We start from the raw sequence: 17,991 nt of genomic DNA, 5'->3' as shown, positions 1-17,991 counted from the left end.
CGATAAATTTATATTATTTAATGAATATTATTTGAATATTCATTCGAGGACTTATGACTCTGTTTATTATATTTAATGATTATTAATTGGATATTCATTTGAGGATGTATGACTCACTTTATTTTATTTAATGAATATTATTTATAATATTCATTCGAGGTATTATGACTCCGCTTATTATTTAATAATATTCTTTATTTTATTAAATAATAATGTTCGATAATCAAACTTATTTTCGATTATTCAAATAAAGATAGTACTTTCATATAAGTATATCTTTCGTTATTTAATATTCATTTCAAGTATGAGTTTTAAAACTTCTACTTCGAATATTTTTATAAGAATTATCTTTATGAGAATATTATTTAAATAATAATATTCAGATATCTCTAATATATCGGGACTGATTTATTTTAATAAATCAGCAGTACTCCAAACATTCTTAAAAATATTTTCGAGTCTTCAAAATGATTTCTAAAAGTTAGGGCGGATCCCAAAACTCATTCTTTTATATTTAAGATCCTCCTTTCAAAGGGGATTTAAATACTCGCTCAAAACCTGAGGGATCCGGCTCTGTGGTGTATATTGTATTCACAACGAGGTTGTTATTTTGACAAATGAATTGATTACTTACCCAATGTTCGGGAAGTAAGCCCATCTAATTGAGTCGGCATAAGCGACAGGCCGGGGTACGGTCTATCAAAGTGTAAGTGGGTGGGTGGCAGTCCATCAATGCGTAAGAGGCCGGGTGGCGGTCCAGCACAAGGTCCTTATGTGGCCAGGGTGATGACCGGTGGGGGATTCATCCATCTACTAGTAGAAAAGGTTACTTATTGGTATCTTTGCCTGATCAGCAAGATATCGGGTTTATGCCAAAATTCTTTTCCTTTCCAAAAATTCATTGGATGTTTCAAACTCTGTTCATACTTTACATAACAGAGGTTCCAGGAAATGTTTAAGAGATATATATGTGGATATATATATCAGGACTAAATAAAGTATCTCGTAACTTTATTTCATTCAATAATATTTTAAAGATTGAATCTATTCAAGTCTTAACTTGTGGTCTCATCTATGGGATGACCCTTTTGAAACCTATAATTCTTTGAACAGTGGTAGTTCAAGTAGCCTTATAAATGATATAAGTATAGTGAAGTATTTGGTAACTTCATCCCTTATTTCTGCTTATATCCAATAAGTAATTATCTTACACTTGATAAAGGATTTTAGTAAGTTATCCATTTAGATACTTGCATTATTGTTTACACTATATATTATCTTGCGAGCTGTAATGCTCACTCTTGCTTTATTTCTTCATCACACAACAACAGTTAGGAAAGATGGCCAGACTCAAGCAGACCCAGCGCAAGAGCGTGGGAAGCGCCCCGCGCCTTCCCGTTGAGATCATAGCTGCTATAGCTGCAGAGGTAGATCTATTTGTAGATCAGACCTTCTACTTTTGGGAATCAATTATGTATAATTATAACTTGTGGCAGATAATGGCAATTAATTGTAAACTTATCAAGTAATCATTTTTGGGTTGTAATAACTTTTAAATTGTGGATTCAAAGACTTGTACTTATTTTAATTTCATCTCTGAGACTATAACGGGTTGTGGTGTGTGTTAGTGTGGGGTCACAGCATGAGGTTATTTATTGTTAATTAAGTGAAGTGATATTGTGGAAAGAAAGACCGTGACGACCCGGATCCCTGACCCCGGATCTGGGGGTGTTACAATTTCCATGAATTAAATTGCCATATCCCATTGTGAATCCCTTGCTGTGATATCCAAAGGTCACTAAAGGGTCAACCATCTCCTGAAACTGTGATAGCATGGCTTTATCACCTGTTATGTGTCTGGAGCATCCATTTTTAATGATCTACATGTTTATTCTTCTTGCCCTGCTCACAATGAGGTTTAAGTGTGTTTAGCTACCCAAGCAGTGTTAGGCACTTTCTTCTTCTTGACAGAGTTAGCAGGAGTAGAATTTGAACATTCAAAATAAACATCATTCTTAGTTAGATTAACATTATCTTCTTTGATCATATCTCTAAAATTGACTTCTTTTAGATCCTTTCTCAACTTATTATAGCTGGTCATAACTTTCATGTTGCATGGAATGCAATCAAACTTGTCACCGAAAGAGTATGGGTCATTTGTTTGTGCCTTATTATATTTGCAAGCTCCATACTTTGGCTCACTAACAACCTTTTTACAAAGATGAGTTAGATGATTTATTGAGCCACATCTTTGACATTACTTTCTAGAAGCATCTGCAACATAGGCTTAATTGTTGCTTTTGTTTACACCTATCTTTCCATTTCTGTTTTTCTTTTTCTTTCCAGTACTTTCATTCTAGATGTTATTTACTGGTGTCTTGGCAATAGGACTAACTTTAGGCTTCTTTTCACCTTCAGTGTTGAGAGTGGATTTTGCATCCTTCTTTTCTTCATCTTCATCTGCAATTTTTTACTTGATGAAAAGCTCCACTTCACTGAAGTTCACCTTACAAGCTTTGAACAAGGGTGCATTCACCTTCTTGAGCACCACAGAAACATCCTTGTTCACACTTTCCTTTCCCTTATCAACATCACTTTTCTTGTGGGATACAACAACCTCATAGTTCAACCCAATAGCTACGTTATCACAAGGATTGTTCTTCTCATGTTATTGACCAACTAATTGAGATTTATTTTTAAATGATTTGAGCTTCAGATCATTTTTCTTAACTTTTTCTCTTAGCACAGTTTCTACTTCCTTTGCACACTTCAGCTTGTTCTTGAGGTATTTCTTTTCTTGTCTAGCTGCTTCTAGACTAACAAGCTGTAGCTCTAGTTCTTGTTTTTTAATCTCAAGTTTCTCAGTCACTTTTAACAGCCTACTCACTTCCTCAGTAGCTTCCACCATGCTTGTGTGAATGTGAAACATTTTTGCACTCTTCTTTTCAACAGTTTTCTTATATTGTGTAGCATTCAAATCAATGGTGGTTAGGATAGGTACCTCAGATTTAGGTGTTGATGAATCTCCTTGCTCTAATGCCATGAGAGCATAGTTTCCATATTCTTTAACATCATCTTCATCATCTGTCATCCCAACTCTTATCTTTAGCAATATAAGTTTTTCCCTATTATTTTCTCAGAAGTGCTTCATACTTAGCTTCAAACTCCAAGTAAGCCTTATCCTTCTTCATCTTCTTTGGCTTCATGAATTTTGTGGCAAAGTGACTAAGTTCATCACCATTGTAGCATCTAATCTTTGATTTGTCCAGAGATTCTGACTTGTAACCACCTTTGCCAGTTGCATTTGTCTGTGTCTTTCCTTTCCAGTTGTTGTTGCAGTATGTTTGGCATTTACCCTTGAAAGACCTAGGCTTCTTGACTCTGATGTTTGAAAATTTTCTTGCTAGATAAGCCATAGTCCGGTCCATTTCATCCAACTCATCAAGAGTATTGTACTCATCCTCTTCCAACTCCAAAATTATCTATTTTTGAGGTTCCTTGTTCTTCTGCTCAACAGCTTGAATAACTTGAGTCTTGGGTTCAATTACATCTTCAGTTATTTTCTTGTTATTTTCTATCAAGGCACTTGATACATCCACTACATGCGCTTGACATACTTTTATTGACTTTCCTTGCATCATTTTCAACTCATAGGTTTTGAGAATACCATACAAAACCTCCAAAGTTATTCTCTTTGGATCTCTTTCTTCTCTTATTGCAGAGATCTTTTGTTCTAAGTGGTCAGGAAGAGTGAGAAAGAATTTCAGGTTAACTTCCTCAGCTTCATAGTATTTATCATGAAGCTGCAAATCATTTATCAACTTGGTGTTCAAAGACCTCAGTAATGCCTTCCTTAGGTTTAGCCATGAAACCCTCATATAGTGAGAGTAGAATCCTTCTCTGGTTTGATCTCACCTCTTCAGTACCTTTACACAAGATCTCTATCTTCTCCCAGATCTACTTAACTGACTCACAATTGATAATGTTGTTGTACATCACATTATCAAGAGATTCAATGAGAATGAGTTGCAAGCTGCTGTCAAGTGAAACTTTCTCCTTCTCTTGTTCAGTGTATGGAGATGGATTTTTAGGAGCAAAGTTTCCAGGAATGACCATATCACCATATGTTATTTCAAACACTCTTACCATAAGAATGAAGGGTCCATACCTAAGAGTTTCAATATATAGTATATTGGCCATCCTGATGAACAACATCATCTTCTTCTTCTTCCATAAGGTGTAGTTCACTTTGTCAAAAACAAGGATCTTGATACTGCTAAGCTTCTGTGCACTCATACTTCCAAGATCTGATCTGTTTACTTTGAGATTTTGCTTTGATACGACTTGTTAGGTATGAAGTGAAACATAGAGGGGTGAATGTATTTTCTTGTTTTCTTTAGTTACATGTGAGTGTTTGTGGCTTTTGGAACTAAACAACTAGAAGAATTTATAGGGATAAAATACTAAATATAAACATACAAGAAACTTATCAAAATCTCACTTGATTTGTATTAAATAAAATTTGTCTTGCTACAAATGTGTGTTATTGAAATAAGAACTCAGCAACTTCTCTTGAGAGAATTACAAGATTTCCTATTTATGTTTTTTTTTTACTAAGTAAAGGTCCCGTGTCCCGTGACATATTTTATAGATCAACATGCACGGTTTACAGAACTTGCACTAAAATAGACTAACATATTTTCTAAAACTCCTTTGTCTATTTCTATTTCTAGTGCATCATATATGTGCAGAATCTACTAGGTCTGTGACCCTCCTTTGTCCAGTTCATCTTGGCCCTTGATCTTAAATTCTTCAAGCTGCATTTGTGGACTTTTCCAATTCAGTGATAAACTTGTTTGTTGACTGATAATCTTGGATCTTCAAGTTGTCTGTATTCTGAATACTGAAGTTATTTATCGAGATCTCTTTTGTTGTGTAGAGTTGTCACATATCGATAAATAAAATGACTTATCGATATCTCCACTTCTCTACATAGGCTTTTGACTTGTCGAGGTCTCCAGTTCTCTATAAGCAGAATGACTTGTCGATATTTCCAGTTCTCTATATAAGCTTTTGACTTGTTGATATCTCCAGTTCTCTACATGAGCTTTTGACTTGTTGATATCTCCAGTTCTTTACATGAGCTTTTGACTTGTCGATATCTCCAGTTCTCTACATGGACTTTTTGACTTGTCGATATCTCTTGGGACTTCTCTACAAGCCATTTTAGACTTCTCGACATACTTCTATATATTCATTGATCAGTGACTTGTCAATATCCGACTTAGGACATTTTTCCTAAAATAAAATTATTCAACTCCAAGATTCTCTCCAAGGTATGATCATGATTGATCTTCTTCCAGAGTTTATTCCTTAGCTTGATGGATGTTCATAAAAAAATCCTCCAGTCTAATCTACTTAGCATTTTTACATACTCAAAAAATATAATTACATAATACAACAAGATTATCATACAACTTATTATTAGGGTTATCAAGGTAACTTAGTCTTATTATGTATAACATAGTTGATTAAAGGTAATCTAGCGTGTATAAAGTGGCTGATTAGTGTTATCTTAATCTCCTGAAGTGTTTGAGTTTTTTAATGCCTAAATCGTTTGAGTTATTTGTGACTTATGTCCATATTTTTTTTACTCTTTTAATATATATGTTTTAATCCATTTATTAGGCCATATCTTAACCGGTCAGCTGCTACGCAATATACAGGTCAGCAACGTCACGTTTTTATCAAATCAAAGAGTCATGGTCAGTCATTTTTTAGTACTAAAGTCATGTGCATGAGACCCCACTATAATAGAACTATTGATATATTAGCCCAGTTTTGTACTCCCTCCGTCCTTTTGATTTGTTATCAAAAGGATTGGACACGGAGATTAAGAAATATGTATAAAGTAGTGAAAAAGAGAAAGAAAAGTGGGTGAAGTGGCGAGACCCATTGATTTTTAATGTATAAAAGAGAGATAGTGGGGTAAAAGTAGTGTGAAAAGGAAGAAAAAGTGGGGAAATAAGGGGACCCATTGACTATTTTTGGTAAGTTTTGAAATATAAAGAAATGAATGGGACATCCAAAAAAGGTAAGTGTAAAGAAATGAAAAAGACAGAGGGAGTACTACTTTGATATTTAACATGTTAATCAATTTTATCATTTTCTCGTTTTTGAATTGGCCGTAATGTCCCTTAGAGCATGTTCAGTGGTGGGGGTCACTTCCCCCCTTCCCACTTACACATTTTTGCCACCTCACACCCAAATGGTTTTATAAAAAAAGTGACCCCCATTCATACAATGCTAGAAGCCCATTTCCCATATTTTGTAGGACCCATTATATTATTATTATAATATATATTTAATATAATGAATTTATTAGTATATACATCTTTTTTTAATTTTATATCAATATGATTTTTCTTACTTCATTATTTACACAGTAGATTGAATTCAATCTACTGCCTCAGTGATATTAAATGGCATTATTTACACAGTAGATTGAATTCAATCTACTGCATCGTTGATATTAATTAGTAACAGTAGTCTGAATTCTGTGAATATGGAAATTGGTATTGAGAATTCGAATTTTGAGAATTAAAATTATAATTTTGTGGGTTTGGAAATATTATTAAAATAAAGCACATGTCTCGTAATTAAAATGCATCATATTATTAAAAACATGAAATAAAAATACAGCACACAACAAAATATTAAATTTAAACGTTACAATTTAACGATTCTCGTTGAACTGCGAGATATGCTCAACCAAGTCATTTTGAAGCTGACGATGTGCCCGTCTATCACGCATTTGCATACGGTTTTGAATATATGTTTTATACGAGACAGAGGGTTCTTCACCTAAAGTTGGTTGCGATAGACCATTTGTTGCATCGTCATAAGTTGGCAGTGGACCAAATTGAGTAGCATATGTGTCCCTCTCGTCTTCAACAATCATATTATGTATTATAATGCATGCCCTCATGATTCTCCCAAGATCTGCTATGTCCCAAAAGCGTGTTGGACCACGTATAATTGCGAAACGGGACTGTAACACACCAAACGCTCGTTCAACGTCTTTTCATTGGCTTTCTTGATATTTTGAAAATAATTTCCTTTTCTCACTTTGGGGACGGGGTATCATTTTAACGAATGTTGCCCATTCAGGATATATTCCATTAGTTAAGTAATACCCCATATTATAATTATTTTCGTTGATAGTATAATTTACCTCTGGAGCACGACCTTGTAGGAGATCATCAAATACCGGTGACCGATCTAAAACATTTATGTCATTATTTGACCCAGCAACTCCAAAAAATGCATGCCATATCCATAGATCAGATGAAGCAACCGCTTCCAATATAATTGTTGCCACTCCCTTATGACCACTCATGAACATTCCCTTCCATGCTTTTGGACAATTTTTCCATTGCCAATGCATGCAATCAATACTTCCCATCATACCAGGAAAGCCACGAGCCTCGCCCATCTGTAATATACGTTCAACATCATTAGAGTTCGACTTTCGCAAGTATTCACCCTCAAATTCCATGATAACATTAGAGATAAATTTTTTTAAGCATTCAACCGCAGTAGTCTCTCCGATACGAACATAGTCATCAACAGCGTCAGCTGACACGCCATACGCTAACATACGCATTGCCGCAGTGCATTTTTGTAAAGGTGATAAACCTTTTCTTCCCACTGCATCGACCCTTTGTTGAAAGTAGGGATCAACATTAGAAAGAGCATCGACAATGCGGAGAAAAACATGTCTTCCCATACGAAATCTTCGTCGAAATATTTGCTCAGCATATACTGGATTCGTTGAAAAGTAATCATTCATTAGACGCCGATGACCCACTTCACGGTCTCTGAATATACTTTTTCTAGGCCCGGATCTTGAGCTCTGTCCATGCCTTTGATGATAAAGTTCCAGAATACAATCATCTTCAGTATCATCGTAGCAGAACTCATCAATGAATTCTTTAGTTAGAGTTTCTAGTGTTTCATCCATATGAAAGTAAGGACTTTGATTCATATGAAAGTGAACTAAATGAATCAAGAAACGTAGTTTATATAAAAGGTAAAAAGGAATATATTCCAGGACAGACACAAGCTTCCAACGGCTACATTACAAAGAAATAAAGACATACATTAACTTCAAACGGTTAGATTACAAAGAAATAAAGATAAACACTAGCCTCCAACGACTAGATTACAAAGAAATAAAGACAAACACTAGCCTCCAACGACTAGATTACAAAAGAAAAATAAGACAAATACTAAATTTTTTCCATAATCTTCTGAGGCATTTTTGAATGAGCCTTCTGTTGAGCATCAGTCATTTTGGTAGTATCAGCCAAAATGACTTGTAAATCCATCTCACTTTATTTTGCCTCAATCTTTTTTTGTCGAGTCTCAAGTTCTAGTTGTCTAGTTTCATTTAATTCTTGCATCAGGTTCAACTTTCGGCATGCATTAGCGCGTAACTCCTCATACTCTTCATCTGCTTCTTCTGTTCTTGCCTTCCCTTTCCCCTCCTTTTAGCTGCTTTTGTACCTTGAGGGTGAACCGGAGATTCAACAACATTCTCATTTGTTGGTGTTTCATTATTTCCCGATGATGAGTAATTTCCGGAATTACTTAATTTAGTTATTTTCGAACTTTCAGTACTTGAAGGAGTTCTCCACTTAGGTTATCTACGGAGTTCAAACCAGTGTTTGTCAAAGTTAGACTTCTTTTTGTATGTAGTTAGATGATATGCATGAGCTTGGTCAGATATAGTAACCAAATTTGAACCGCTCCCGACTAGCTTGACTGCCTTTTCATAACACGCTCCAAATTTTTGAGCACCTTCGTTTATCCGGCTCCACCGTTTTTTCATCGCCACAACTCCTCTCTTGATAACACCAGGATTATCTTCTTCACAATATTGATGAATTCGTTCCCAAAATGCTTCAGCTTTTTGATCCGTACCAACCAATGGATCCATTGACACATTTAACCATGCACTTATTAAGAGTTGATCTTCAACCCACTTCCACTGACCAGTATTTTCTCGAACATCTTCACTTTCTTCACAATTATCATTTAAATCAATAAAATTCGGGTTATTAAAGGCCGGAACTTGCAAACGTGGAGAATTTTGACTATCGGGGATTATTTGTTGGGTTTCAAATTGTGGATTTAAAAATGGAGGTGTTAGATATATTTGATAATGTCATGACTAATATGATTTATGTTTAGTTTTCAGATCTTACTTAAACAGGACAAATCAGTACTTAACTGAAATCAGCACTTATACTGAAGTCAGAACTTAAGTCATCAGTACTTAAGGTTTAGGAGATATTTATCGGGAGATAATATCAGGACTTAAAGGAAACGTTCAGATAAGGAAGGCGGCTGATTGAAAGGAAAGAAGATCGAGACAAACGTAAGAAGAGATATGCATGAAGAAGGAATTCTATGAAGAATGGAATACTTGGAAGAAAAGATATCTGATTGATATATTTTAGGAAGCAGAATTATATTCGATATCAATTAGCGATTATCTTGTAATTGTATGATATATAAACACAGACATAGGGTTTACACTATATGTGTTATCATTATCGAGAATATTATTCATTGTAACCCTAGCATCTCTCGTGATATTTGTTCATCACTGAGAAAGGACAGTTCCATATTGTAAAGGAGTTTATTGCATTAAATAAAGTCTGCTTTCTGTTACTTGTGTTATTTGAATTCGATTTGATTGTGCTATACATTGTATTCAACCCCCTTCTACAGTGTGTGTGACCTAACAAGTGGTATCAGAGCATATCTATTAACACACAAATAGTTTAAGATCCAAAAACAATCATGTCTGAAGTAGAAACTCCAACTAAGCCCAGCAAAACTAAAGAACCTCCAAAGACACAAATCCATAGTCGATATGAGGCTATTAGAGTTCCCATATTGAAACCATCTGAATATCCTATATGGAAGGTGAGGATGACTATGTTTCTGGAAGCTACAGATCCAGAATATCTTGATAGAATCAAGGAAGGACCTCACAATCCAACAAAACTCGTTGTTGCAGTTGCAGGTGAAGCAGCAAAGTCTGTACCAAAAGAGAAGAGTGATTACACTGCTGAAGATATCGCATCAATTGCTAAGGATGCTAAGGTACGACACTTACTGCATAGTGTCATTGATAATGTAATGTCAAACAGGGTAATAAACTGCAAACTGCAAAGGAGATATGGGATGCCTTGGAAACAAGATGTCAGGGAACTGATTCGATTAAGAAGAACAGGAAGACAATACTCACTCAAGAGTATGAACACTTTGACTCAAAGGCTAATGAGTCATTGACTAATTTATATGATAGATTTTTCAAACTCTTGAATGATTTGTCACTGGTTGATAAGGAGTATGATCTTGAAGATTCAAACCTTAAATTCCTGTTAGCTCTTCCTGAAAACTGGGATTTGAAGGCCACAATCATAAGAGACAACTATAGTCTTGAAGAAACAACTCTTGATAAAATCTATGGGATGCTCAAGACTCATGAACTTGAGATGGAACAAAGAGGCAAGAGGAAAGAAGGAAAGTCAAGGACAGTTGCTCTTAAGGCTGAAGAAGAATCTCCCAAGGCAGCTACCTCAAGGAAAGGCAAGGGTAAAGCGCTCTTCACAAAGTCTGATACTGAGTCATCAAGTTCTTATAGTGATGGTGACTCGGAAACTGAAAGCTCGCCTGAGATGGATGCTGATGAAGAGATGATGAAGCTGTGTGCTCTTATGGTGAAAGGAATCACAAGGATTGCATACAGGAAGTTCAGGAAGTGAAAGAAGTTTTCCAGGAAAGGTGCAAGTTTTGATAAGAAGAATTTCAGAAAATCTGAAGGCAAAGGAGGGAAGTCTGACAGAGGAGATTACACAAATGTCAAATGCTACAACTGTGGTGAGAAAGGCCACATATCTCCTAATTGTAAGAAAGTGAAGAGTGACAAAGGCAAGGCTCTTGTCACAAAGAAGAAAAGCTGGACAGACACTTCAGATTCTGAAAGTGAGGAGAACTATGCCTTGATGGCAAATGCTGATAGCAGTCCTGAAGCTGCTGAGTTAAAGGTACCTCAAACTACTTATGCCTTTCATACTGATGATATTAATGAGTTGAGAAGATATCTTAAAATCATGTTCATTAGCTATAGAGATCAAACTTTAACATGTGAAAGATTAACTTCTGAAAATCTTGCTTGTAAAAAGAGGAATGATTATTTAGAAAAAGAGTTAATCATGTTCCATCAAACTCAGAAAGATAGAGATGATGCTTTATATGTTAGGGATGAAGTACTTAAAATGAATGATCTCTAAAAACTGAGTTAGAATAGGAAAGAGAGATAATCAGGACTTGGACTAACTCTGGCAGAACAACTCAGAATTTGTTAAGTAGTGGAAACTGGAAAGAGGGCTTAGGTTATGGAGATGATAAGAATGATAAAGGAACCGTAGATATTAAGCCTATAGTTGTTAAACAAAAGCCAAAGTTAAAACCTATTAAGTTTGTAGCTGTAAAGTCTGATACTGAGAAATCAGAAGTTAAAAAGGAATTAACTTCTAACAAACTAAAACAGGAAAAGACAACTGAAGTAAATGTAGGCTTAATGACTAAGAAGTAACTTAAGCATAAGCTGAAAGATGTTAAGAATGCAAATAAGGTAAAATCACCTAGGAAAAATAGGAATGGAAAGGAAGGTATGAATAAAAGCAATGATTATAAGCCTGTTCCTGATGCTCCTAGAAAAACATGTCATAACTGTGGAAGTTCTAACCATCTGGCTTCTTTTTGCAGGAAGAATAAGAACATAAACTCATTACCTTCAAAGTCAGGAGTTAAGAGTCAGTCTGTTAGATATAAGCCACAAAATCCTTGTTTTCATTGTGGCAGTTTATGGCATTCCATTTATACTTGTAAGGAATATCATAGTTTGTACTATGATTATTATCAAATAAAACCTTCTTTAAAGAAAGTTAGCATTGTTCCTTCTAGTGTAAGTTCTGATTCAAAGTCTGATAGTGTAAATTCTGATAAGAAAAATGTAAACATAAACTCTAATGCTAAATCCGCTGCAAATGTTAACAAACTTAATAAGGCCAAAGGATCCAAGCAAGTCTGAGTCCTTAAAACTAATCATTAGTGGTCTTTGTGATTGCAGGGCAACAGGAAAAACATCCTAGTTCTGGACAGTGGATGTTCAGGACATATGATTGGAAATAAAGCCCTGCTATCAGACTTTGTGGAGAAGGCTGACCCAAGTGTTTCTAATGGAGATGGCAATATTGGAAAAACATTGGGATATGGCAATATTAATCTTGGGAATGTCATCATTAAAGAAGTAACTCTGGTCTCAGGACTTAAACACAATCTGCTAAGTGTTAGTCAAATCTGTGACAGAGGTTATCATGTGGATTTCTTTGAAGAACACTGTGAAGTTGTAAGTAAATCTAAAGGCAAAGTTGTACTGAAAGGATACAGGCATGGTAACATTTATGAAGCCAAGCTTTCAACAAGTAATGATGGTTCTGCAATCTGTCTGATGAGTAGAGCATCAATTGAAGAAAGCTGGAATTGGCATAAGAACCTCTCTCATTTAAATTTCAATAATATAAATGAACTAGTCAAGAAAGATCTTGTGAGAGGACTGCCAAAATCAGTATTTGCTCCTGATGGCCTTTGTGATTCTTGTCAGAAGGCTAAACAACGAAAATCTTCATTCAAGAGCAAGACTGAATCATCAATTCTTGAGCCTTATCACCTACTACATGTTGATCTATTTGGTCCAGTAAATATCATGCCTATTACAAAGAAGAAATATGCTATGGTCATAGTGGATGAGTTCACCAGATACACATGGGTGTATTTCTTGCACACAAAAAGTGAAACTACATCTATCTTGATTGATCATGTCAAGCAACTGGATAAATTGGTCAAAGATTCTGTGAAAATAATAAGAAGTGATAATGGCTCTGAGTTCAAGAATTTTATAATGGAAGAGTTCTACAGAGACCATGGAATCAAGCAGGAATTTTCTGCTCCTGGAACTCCACAGCAAAATAGAGTTGTTGAAAGGAAGAATAGAACTCTCATTGAAGTTGCACGAACTATGCTTGATGAAGCAAAGCTTCCAACCTATTTTTGGGCTGAAGCTGTGCAGACTGCTTGTTTTACTCAGAATGCAACACTCATTAACAAGCAAGGAAAGACACCATATGAGATGGTAAAGAAAAAGAAGCCAAATCTGAAGTATTTTCATGTATTTGGATGCAAATGTTTTGTTCTTAAGACTCATCCTGAACAGCTATCCAAATTTGATCTAAAAGCTGATGAAGGAATCTTTGTTGGATATCCACTTTCCACAAAAGCCTTCAGAGTCTACAACTTGAGAACAAGGGTGGTCATGGAATCTATCAATGTCTCTTTTGATGATAAGAAGATTACTGGACTTGAAGATTTCAATGATCATGATCAGCTGAGATTCGAAAATGAAGACTTAAATTCTGATACTGAAAACCCTGACAGTCTAAGTCCTGAAATTGCAAACTCTGATGGATTAAACTCTGATGTCATTGAAACTGTGGTGACTACGTCAAAGGAGGATGCACCTGTGCAGGGGTAGCATACTGAAGATACAACCACATCTCAAGAAGCATCAGAACATACAACTGGCTCTTCAAGTTCTGATTCATCAAGTTCTGATAAGCCAAGTTCTGATAGTTCTGAAAACTTAAATTCTGAAGGATCCAACTAAGAGAGCATAGTTTCAGGGGGAGCATTAGAAAATGTTGATGAAGATAGCATGGATCATGGGGGAGCATCCAGTTCTAGAGAAAACCTTCCATCTGTAAGGAAGTGGACTAAATCATATACACCTGATTTAATAATTGGAAATCCTGATGCAGGTGTCAGAACTAGAATAACTACTTCAAATGAATGTCTTTATAATTCTTTTCTTTCTCAGACTAAACCAAAAAAAGTGGAAGAAGCTCTTCAAGATGCTGATAGGGTGCAAGCAATGCAGGAAGAGTTAAATGAATTTGAAAGAAACAAAGTCTGGACCCTAGTGCCAAGACCAAAGAACAGATCTGTTGTTGGTACAAATTGGGTGTTCAGAAACAAAACTGATAGTGATGGCATAATTACAAGGAATAAAGCAAGGTTGGTTGCAAAAGGATATTCTCAACATGAGGGAATTGATTATGATGAAATATTTGCACCAGTTGCTAGATTGGAAGCCATAAGGATATTTTTGGCTTATGCTGCTCACAAAAAGTTTACTGTCTTTTAAATGGATGTGAAAAATGCTTTTCTCAATGGAGAATTAGAGGAGGAAGTATATGTTGAACAACCTTCAGGCTTTGTAGATCCCAAATATCCAAATCATGTCTACAGGCTTGATAAAGCACTTTATGGCCTTAAGCAAGCTCCAAGAGCATGGTATGAGACTTTAGCTCAGTTTCTTCTAGAAAGTGGATTTAACAGAGGAACTATAGACAAAACACTGTTCTACCTCAACCATGGAAAGGACTTACTTTTGGTTCAGATATATGTTGATGATATCATCTTTGGTTCTACAAATGACAGACTTTGCAAGAAGTTTGCCAAACTGATGCAGTCAAGATATCAAATGAGTATGATGGGAGAACTTAGCTATTTTATGGGCCTTCAAGTCAAGCAGAATGAAGAAGGCACTTTTATTTGTCAAACCAAGTACACCAGAAACTTGCTGAAGAAATTTGGAATGCAAGATTGTTCAAGTGCATCCACTCCCATGGCCACTGCAACAAAACTGGATAAGGATTCTGGTAAATCAGTAGATATTACTGATTACAGATGTATGATTGGCTCTTTACTTTATCTAACTGCTAGTAGACTTGATATCATGTATGCTACCTGTCTTTGTGCAAGATTTCAAGCAGATCCAAGAGAACCTCACTTAACAGCTGTGAAAAGAATATTCAAGTATCTTAAGGGAAGATCTGATCTGGGATTGTGGTATCCCAGAGAATCAGATTTTAAACTAACAGGTTACTCAGATGCAGATTTTGCAGGTTGCAAAATTGACAGGAAAAGCACAAGTGGAAGCTGCCAATTTTATGGAGGCAGATTGGTTTCTTGGTTTAGCAAGAAACAAAAGTCAATTTTCATATCAACTGCAGAAGCAGAGTATATTGCTGCAGGAAGCTGTTGTGCACAGATTCTTTGGATGAAGAATCAGTTACTGGATTATGGGTTAACATATTTTAAAATCCCTATTTACTGTGATAATCAAAGTGCTATTGCTATGACAGGTAATCCAGTTCAATACTCAATGACAAAGCACATCAGCATTAGGTACCACTTCATAAGGGAACATGTGGATGAAGGTACAGTGGAATTGCACTTTGTTCCAACAGATCAACAACTAGCAGATATCTTCACCAAACCACTATGTGAAGCTACTTTTACAAGATTGGTAAATGAACTTGGAATGGTTTCAGGTTCTTTCTCTAAATATGCTTAGCTTTTGTTCTGATGCATCAGACTTTATGAATCAGTATTTATAGATATTCCTATCTTTGTATGTTCCGTGCTTAATTGAAAATTACTTAAGTACTGATTGTTGTCTGATGTGTACTTCTAAACTCTGATAGTGATATGAATGTTTCTGTGATTAGTCAATCCAATGAGGATAACTGTGCTAGATGCTGACCCAATAGTCTTTAATATACTAAAGATCCCATGGTTGAAGTAATTGTTTATGTGGAAATCTCTTAACACAAGCAAATTCTGATATTGAGCTTAGTTAAATTTACTTTGGGTATCTTATTACTAAGTCAAAAACTAGAATAATGCTTCTTATCTGTTAAGTTCTGATGTTAGTAAATCTGATGGATGTACTAATTGCTGATAAACCTCACTTATCAAAAGAAAAAGGAAAAGAAAAAGGAATAAAAATCAGGTACTCCTTTGAGATCTAGAGTAAAAATGTGGAAGGGACAACCCAAGTGCATTGCTGGTATTAAGTAATATGCATCAGAAAAGCAAAAATAAATATTTTTCTTGGTGACTTTTCACACTCTATGATTACTGGAGAAATAATCTGATGATAGCATAAATTCTGATAAGTAGTCGTGACTCACTTACACTGAGAAGCCACTATAAAATGGAATTTCAAAAGATGCATAAAATAAGCACAAAACAGTTGAGGTAGACTCATGCATGAACTCATTCTAAAGTAGACTTCAGAATCATGCCAGATTTTGAGAAAAGTTCTTAGTTATGCCATAATTCTAAGATGTACTGAAGTGAATCAGACTTTAATCTTTATCTGATATTTAGCTGACTGCACACACATACACTCCATATGAATGATAAAAATTACTGTGGTGATAAATGATGTTTTAGATGAACAGTTTATGTGTCAGATTGCATTAATTCTGAGGACAAGTTATGATGAAAGTTCTGATGATTAAGTTCTGAAGAACCAAAATCAGAATTTGTGTGAAGAATTACAGAAATAGGCATTCACTTTTCGAGTTAAGAAATCATGTTCTTATGACTGTTAAGTTCTGATATAAGTGTAAGTTCTGATATTAAAACCTGATTCTTTACTTGACTTATTTATGGTTAAAATCTGAAATAGTCTTTTTGAAATCAGAATATGTATGGGTGAGATATTAACAGTCAATAACAATACAATGAGGGTTAATGGTACATGTCCATGCACAGTAATTGTTACTTGTATCATGTGCGCATTGAATCCTGTTTTACACTTCCAAGGGCTGTTTTTATTCTCATCAGTCTAGGGAGACGAGGCAGAATTATTTCTACCTACACTCATTAAATTTTACTTGCGTCTCCTAACATTCCATTGGCTATATAAACCAACACTTCATTCCAGCCAGCACATCTCTAAATTTCTCACAAAACTCACTCTCGTCTTATTCTTTTCACCACAAATGGCTGGGTTTGGATGGTTTTACAATTATGGCGACGAGACTGTACATGTTTTTTAAAATGGAATTCCAACTCCATACCCTATCAACAGCATACCTCACAATCTCTGGATTCAATTTCCAGAGATTATTAAATATGATCTGTTGACAGTTCGAAGAGAACTACATCTCCGTCGTCTTCGACAGCAGGAGCGAATCAATCGTCTCGCTGTTCTTTTTGTTGAGAGTAGGAAGAAGAAATAGTTTGTGCTCCCTGTTTCTCTTCACTGTCAGCTTTGTCAGGCTTCTTAGCTTAGGACAATAGTTGTTGATATTAGGAGTTGTAGCTTAGGACAATCTTGTAATTTTGTGATGTAATTTAAATTTCATGAAATGTATTTACTCAATATATTAATGAAATTTTATATTTTTGCAAGATTTTGTCTCTGAGTTGGTTAGTATTTTGATGCATTGTTAAATCCTGATTTACCCATATTCTGATGACTGTTTTTATCTCTGATACAAATCAAGTTCTGATTTTGACGTGGCAGTACCTGATTACTTGATTTATTTTTTTTGGTCATTATCTCACTTAGTGTATTTTTACAGGATATTGGTCTTGCAGTAAAAATAATTTCTTAAGTGGGAACAATTTTTAATTTTAAAATTAAAACTGAACTACCTTAATTAATGGGATTACTTGATAAATGAAACGGTTTTTCCTTGAAAAACTGCATGTGATAAGTAATGATTACTGTTTTCCCGTGCCCATTAATTATTCTTTACTGCTGCATGTCTGACAGGTGTCCAACGGTTACTTTTTCTACCGTGTATAAGTAAAAGAGAGAACAGATTTTAAAATCTTTTATTTACTTTCACATTTTATCTCTCTCTTTCTACTACTATTCTCTCTCATCTCCTGACGCTTTTTCATACAGACATTTTATCAAACACCTTACAGGCAACCTTATTTCTCAATTTTTCTCATGGCACCTAAGGATTTGATTATAGATGGAGCCAA

Source organism: Apium graveolens, chromosome 6, assembly GCF_009905375.1.
Source record: "Apium graveolens cultivar Ventura chromosome 6, ASM990537v1, whole genome shotgun sequence".
Taxonomy (NCBI): Eukaryota; Viridiplantae; Streptophyta; class Magnoliopsida; order Apiales; family Apiaceae; genus Apium; species Apium graveolens.
Note: the sequence above shows the minus strand (reverse complement) of the source record.